This window comes from Heterocephalus glaber, unplaced genomic scaffold (assembly GCF_053883595.1).
Source record: "Heterocephalus glaber isolate CG9 unplaced genomic scaffold, H.glaber_assembly_v1.0 deba00001504, whole genome shotgun sequence".
Classification (NCBI taxonomy): domain Eukaryota; kingdom Metazoa; phylum Chordata; class Mammalia; order Rodentia; family Bathyergidae; genus Heterocephalus; species Heterocephalus glaber.
The window spans coordinates 71,003,852-71,009,851 of NW_028258324.1; the positions used below are offsets into that span (position 1 = coordinate 71,003,852).

At 49.6% G+C, this 6,000-nt stretch overlaps 1 protein-coding gene across 4 annotated transcripts in view; it reads right to left on the bottom strand.

The window, feature by feature from the left end:
- Klhl24 (kelch like family member 24) overlaps window positions 1–2,537 on the bottom strand; it is a 37,633-nt gene extending 35,096 nt beyond the window's left edge. Inside the window, exon 1 of one of the 4 annotated variants that reach the window (XM_004834918.4) lies at window positions 2,384–2,537. The gene's annotated coding sequence lies outside the window, so the exon portion shown is untranslated. Of the gene's footprint in view, window positions 1–584; window positions 1,462–1,525; window positions 2,155–2,348 lie in introns of those variants that run through there. The other 3 variants (XM_004834917.4, XM_004834920.4, XM_021256374.2) reach the window with 3 other exon arrangements.
- Between the last annotated feature and the right edge of the window lie 3,463 nt (window positions 2,538–6,000).

Consider the following 6,000-nt stretch of genomic DNA (forward strand, 5'->3'; position numbering starts at 1 on the left):
ACTCCCTAAGATGAACGTAAACATGTACTGCAAACGTACTAATAAAAACATTTTAAAATCTAAAAATGTGTAGTTGCTAGGTGGCCACATATTCTTCTGTTGTTTCAGTCATAACAGAAAACCATATAAACTTACTTCATATGTGTGCTTGTGAGGATACTGTATTTATATTCTTCATTATATAGTCCATCCCTAAATACTTACTTTAAAACCCCCAAATTTCTAGGTAAGAGGAAAGCACATACAGAAAAACCCGTGCAGTCACTTACTTATTTGTTATATAGTTAATATTTATTTTGCAAAGGCTTGACCTTTGGGTTTTAATGAAGTGGCAGAAAAACAAGGAAGTTAAAAAAAAAAAAACGTATTGAAAAAGCATTAAGGCTTTAACAACTTGGACAGAAGCCAGGAAAGTTTAAGATAAAGCTGATAGCCATAACTCAGAGTATTATTTCTTCTTCCTGTTTAGAGACTAAGTCAGACTTTGAATAAACAAGCTTTTATCACGTGGCGGTTCTATTTTTTTTAAAAAAAGGTTAGACAGTTGCACTTGTACTTAGATATAAGAAAAGCCCTCAATTCACCGGCAATGAGGCAGTTCGGATCACAGCAGCTGCACATTCTAGTGTTGTCATCTCTAGTTGAATTTTAAAAGTATGTTAAGAATGTATAACCAATGAAAACTGTTCACATTCAATTCCTGCTTCACCCAGAAGAACTCGATCTTCCTCCTACAAAAACATATTAAGTCTTGGGTGAATTGCTACAGATTCACAGGAAAAGAAAATCTGATAAAATCCAAGTGCCCTGTTAGGTCAAGAGATGAGAAAAACCATCTTCACTATATTGTGGCTAAAAATGACTGGCCTTCCAGATTTAATTACTGTTATCTTAGTTTACAATTTACAAAACACATCTGCCCTTCCCTTCTCAAAACTCTGAATTACCTCGAAGATTGATACACAGAAGTTTGTAAACCACATCCCCCAAATAAGGAAAACAAATCATCTAAGCTGGGGTTTAGAAGAATCTCGAAATTAGGGTAGTACACTCAAATGATCTTTTTTTAAAAGTAGAAATCGTTTCGATCTTAATCATAATTTTACAAACCTAACGTTGATTTTTACCAACCAGCTGGTGTACTTTAATGGTCTTTAGCTGCAAACGCTTCGATGGTGTTTATAGACGGCAAAGCAAGTGCTTAATCATTATAATCAATTGTGACTAGTTATTGCCTCACAGTCACCCCAAAATGTGGCGTTAGGGGCTATATTTAGCTGTCTGGGACCTTTTTACGGAACAGGCAGGAATCAATTCGCAACACTTCCTTTGCACCATCCGGGCAGATGGTGCGACAGCAGTTACAGGGTGCTGATTTTTCGGTCCTGGGAGGGTGGACCATGGCCGCCATCCTCGGCATGCCTGGAGCTGCCCACGGGCTCCGGCTCCAGCAGCTGCGGACGCGCGCGCCTCCCCCGTAGCAGCCCCGGCGGCCGGGCGCGCTCCCGATCGTCCTCCGGCTCACCTTCAAGGGGGCGGGGAGCACGGCCCGGGAGGCCCGCTTCGTGACAGGTCGTCCGCCAATGAGAACTCAGAGCGAGCTCGCCGGCCGGCCCCGCCCGCCAGCCCCGAGGGGCCCAGGCGCGGCGCGTTAACGGTCTGCACCCCGTCGCCCACGTCGGTAACTAAATTAAGACGCCGAGGCGGGGAGTAGCAGGGGGCAGGAGGGAGGCGGGGACTCGGCCGCGGGACGCCCTCGGCCCCCACCCCCGCCCTGCCAAGGCTCCCCGGGGACCGCAGCCACAGGCCGGTTCCCGATGCGGGCTCGGTAAACAAAGACTCGCGGGCGGGGAGAACGTCGGCGACGGCGCCGAGCTCGTTTCGCAATCGCTCTAACGGGGCTCCGGGGTCCGTGGCCCTGGGGACCCACGGCCGTCCGGTCGGTGCTCCACTACAGGGCCCTTGGCCGCCCGCGCCACCCGGGCAGCCCCGAGCTGAGGCCGTGGCACTCGGGCGCTGCCTGACGTAAAAGCAGCGGCGGCGCCGTTCGAAACCCCGGGCCACCTGTGGGCCTCCAGTCTCCGTCTCCCCGGGGCGACAGCGTGGCCGCACCGGCTGCTCAGGCCGGCGACCCCACGCCCCGCAGGCCGCGCCGCAGTTCCGGGTGCGGGTGCCGAGGCGGGGCGTCCTCCCCCGGGAGTCGTCGCCACGCCGGGGCCGCCCCACTCACACACCGTGCGACCCGGTGCCCCCGCCTCGGACGAGGGCCCTGCGGAGTCAGCAGCAGCCTCCGCGGGGCCTCGCTGCCCCTCCAGCCCCGAGGTCGCAGGCCCTGCCCTGGTCCTCGCCTTGCGTCCGGTCTGGAGCTGTCACCCCGGAGTACCTCTCGGAGTCGGCTGGAAGCAGCCAGCAGCGCAGCTCACTCCCGAGCGCCGGCGCCCTAGAGAGCCAGCAGTCTCCGCCGCAGCTCACAACAAAGGAAACATGTGACCGTCCCGGCCAAAACACTGAGCGTCACCCAGCCCTGGCCAATCCGGGGGGGCGGCCTCCGCGCGGGGCACGCTGGGAATTATAGTTCCAAACCTGCTGATTGGAAAGGTTGTGTTGCACAGCCGGTTACGGAAATGCAGCTTATGCAAGGAGCCTACTGAGAAACATGCGTAGTAGACTTATTGTCCTCAACGCTTCTCCAACACCCTAGGCACAAACAGAACTAGGAATTCCCAGAACCAAAGAGCTTGGAGTAAAGCCTAGAGATCTCTTTATTTGATCATTTCCTGTCCAATTGGGAAATCTGAGGACCTGAGGGGTGGAAAGGAGTAGTCACTAGAAGGCTCGAGAGAAACTTCCTTTCTTTGTAAATCTCTTGTCACTTGTATCAAATCCTAGGTTACCTTTTTATTTTAAACATACAAGCAAGTTGAACTGTTGCAGATCAATATTCCAAAGCAGATTGATTCCCCAAAGGGCATTATTTTGTCATTTTGTTTTTGCAAATATTTTTTTCGAGGATGAATGTATAACCTGGTTTTTCCACCAATTAACTGGTTTTTAATATCAAAGTTATAGCTCATTTCTCTTCTACACTTCATGAATACAATCATGTGTCTATTACATGAGAGGATGTGACCAGGAAATAATATAGAAGGCATGTATCCACTTCTTTTATGTATATACTTTCTAGTCTCTTTTCTGACTTACTAAAATTATTTAAAATCAAAATACTTGGTATTTATTTGGTACCTACTCTAGGGGAGGAAAAATTTCCTTAACTCTCTCCTCAGGGTTCCGGGGTTTTTTTTTTTGTTTTTTTTGTTTTTTGTTTTTCATACCAGTGATCGAGCTCGGGAACTTGCGCTAATAAGCCAGCCCAAAGCAGTGTTGGAAGACATTTATTACCTAATTTTTTTTTTTTTTTTTTGGTACTGGGGATTGAACTCGGGACCTTGCGCTTAGCAAGGCAGGCAGTAGAACCACTGAGCTAAATCCCCAGCCCCTCCCCTCAGGCTTCCTAGTTAGGCTTAAAATAAAACTGCTCTGGCTTGATCAGACCCCACAGGCAAAGTTCTGAGAGGCTGGTGTGAGGCTTCTTAACGTTTTTTTGGGCAGCGGGGTTTGAGACAGGATCTTGCTATGTAGTTCATGCTGGCCTCGAACTAATGATATAGATCAGGCTGGCCTCAGACTCACCACAGTGCTCCTACCTCAGCCTCCTGAGTGCTGGGGTTACAGACATGCTCCACTGCCTGGCTTGAGAATCCCTAACTTTTGCTGGCTCTTGTCAAAGGTCCAGGATCTCATAATTGGAACTTCTGGGTTCAACAAGGTGCCTTTAGCAGGTGGCGCTGCTGCCAACCCATGATTGGCACATTCGGTGCCAGAAATTGTAGGGACAGAAAAAAGTGATCTTTTTTCTCAACCATAAGAGGCCCTTTCCATATTCCTATAACAAAAGGCAGTTGAACAAGAGAAAAGCATAAGTTTATTGAATCAATTACAAAAAGCACCACCTACCAGGCATGGTAGTACACACCTACAATCCCAGCACTCAGGAGGCTGAGGCAGGAGGACCACTAAGAGTGTGAGACCAGCCTCATACTGAGTACAAGGCCAGCCGGGATTACATAGTGAGACCCTGTCTTTAAATAAATTTAAAAATAAAAAAGCAAAACACCACCAGGCCCTCTGGGATCTGCTTTGGGTTTCCCTGGCCCAAAGAAGTCCCCAAATCCTTTGGGGGAAAATAGGTACAGGAGGATCACTCAGAACTCTGAGACGGGATGGAGGGAGGGGGACCTAAAGGCAGGTGGCCTTGGAGACAAGCAGCCCTGGTGCCCAGGCAGAGGCTTGCTGGTAGGTTAGGGCTCTTCAGGCAGAGAGTATGGGTGGTTTCAGTGCGGGTACAGAGTCCTGGTGATTATGCCAAATGCACAAATCAGTGAGCGTGGCTGAGTAGCAGCCTTTTCCTCAGCTGGGAATGGAACAGAAGCACAGCTAGTAAGTTCAGGGGAAATCTGTTGAAATTCAGTGAGATAAAGCCATGGTGGTGAAGGAAGGGTCTTCAGACCTGTTTCTTCTCCTTTCAGAGAGACAGTAATTGTGCTATATCTGTCTTTGGTCTTTGTTCCACTCTCTGCAGTGTCCATGTCTGCCCTGAAGATCTGAAGGTGGCCAGGCATTGAGAGATCTTCCCTGCAGACCACAGTTAGGATCATGCCCTCAGTACACCAAATATTTGCAAACCCCTCTGTCCTCCTGTTGACTTCCAGCAGTCAGAGTCTCCCTGTCCCCAGAGGTAATAGAAAGGTTGGAGTCTGTTAAAGCGCTCTGGTGCTACCTCTTCCGTAGGGCTTTCTCTGATTTGCTCCTCTCTTGACACCTTCTGTGAGCCCACGCACACCTTCTAGCCCTTTAGCCCATGACGCTTGCGCTACATTCATACTCAGCCCCCGAACGCGGTTGGGCCCTTTGTTGAGGTACAACCTCAGCGCTTGGAGCTCCTCTCCCACCACAGCTGAGAAGCACTGATGAGGCAGTGTCTGTGGCTCAGTGGTATATGGAGATGTGCAAGGCCCCAGGTTCAATCCCCAGCGTTGCGAGGGTGGGGGGAAGCATCTGTGAAGATTTTACTGAAGGTTTCACAAAGAGAGAATTACATGACATTTCACATTGCGAAGATCCCTAACAATCTCTTCCCTCAGTCCCTCCTCCTACCCCCGGGCCTCTGATACATGTGTTTGAGTCTCCTCCCTTTCTGTGGTCTCTGGCACCTTCCTCTGAGAAGGCCTTCCTCCCACCTCTCTTTCTGTAATTTGTATTTTCACACTCATCGCCTCTCAAAGGAGAAGGTTCTGCTCTTCAGAAAACAGACTCTCATAAGTAACAGATTATCTCTGCCCACCCCACCCCCACTCTGTTGTCCTCCACAGACCGGGCAAGTGTCTCAGCGTGTGTTACACAACACCCTCTCCCAGTGTCAAGCGAAAGGAAGAGTAAATACGAGGCACTGTTTGCTCAGGGCACCTGGGCCTCTCCAGTGTTGAGAGCTATTCGTGCCCTCCCTTCTTCTCTGAGGAGGAAAGACCTGAATCACCTCTCAAGCTCTGGTTCTCCCTGGCTGTTTAGATACCAGGGAAGGTTTGAGTTGGCCCTGTGGGATCAACTGTCACTCCAGCCCCACTGGAAATTTCCATTTTAATCTGGGAAAAGAGGGAAATCTACCACTAGGAGGGTGAGCTTCGCGCAACTCTTGCAGCCAAACGTCCTCACAACTGAAGCAGGAAGTGGCTTTTCTATCTTCAGGGAATGGTTGTTTCTGGGACCGTCCTTCACAGGCTTGCAGTACGTAAGTGAGGTGCTGAGCTGGTGAATCACGGTGGCCTCAAGATTTTGTTTGTGAGCAAGCCTGCCACTCTAGATTCAAATACATTCATACCTTAGTATTTGACTGCTTTGAAACTCTGTGAATTTGGTGCTCAGTGCATTTTGAGGCAGAAATTT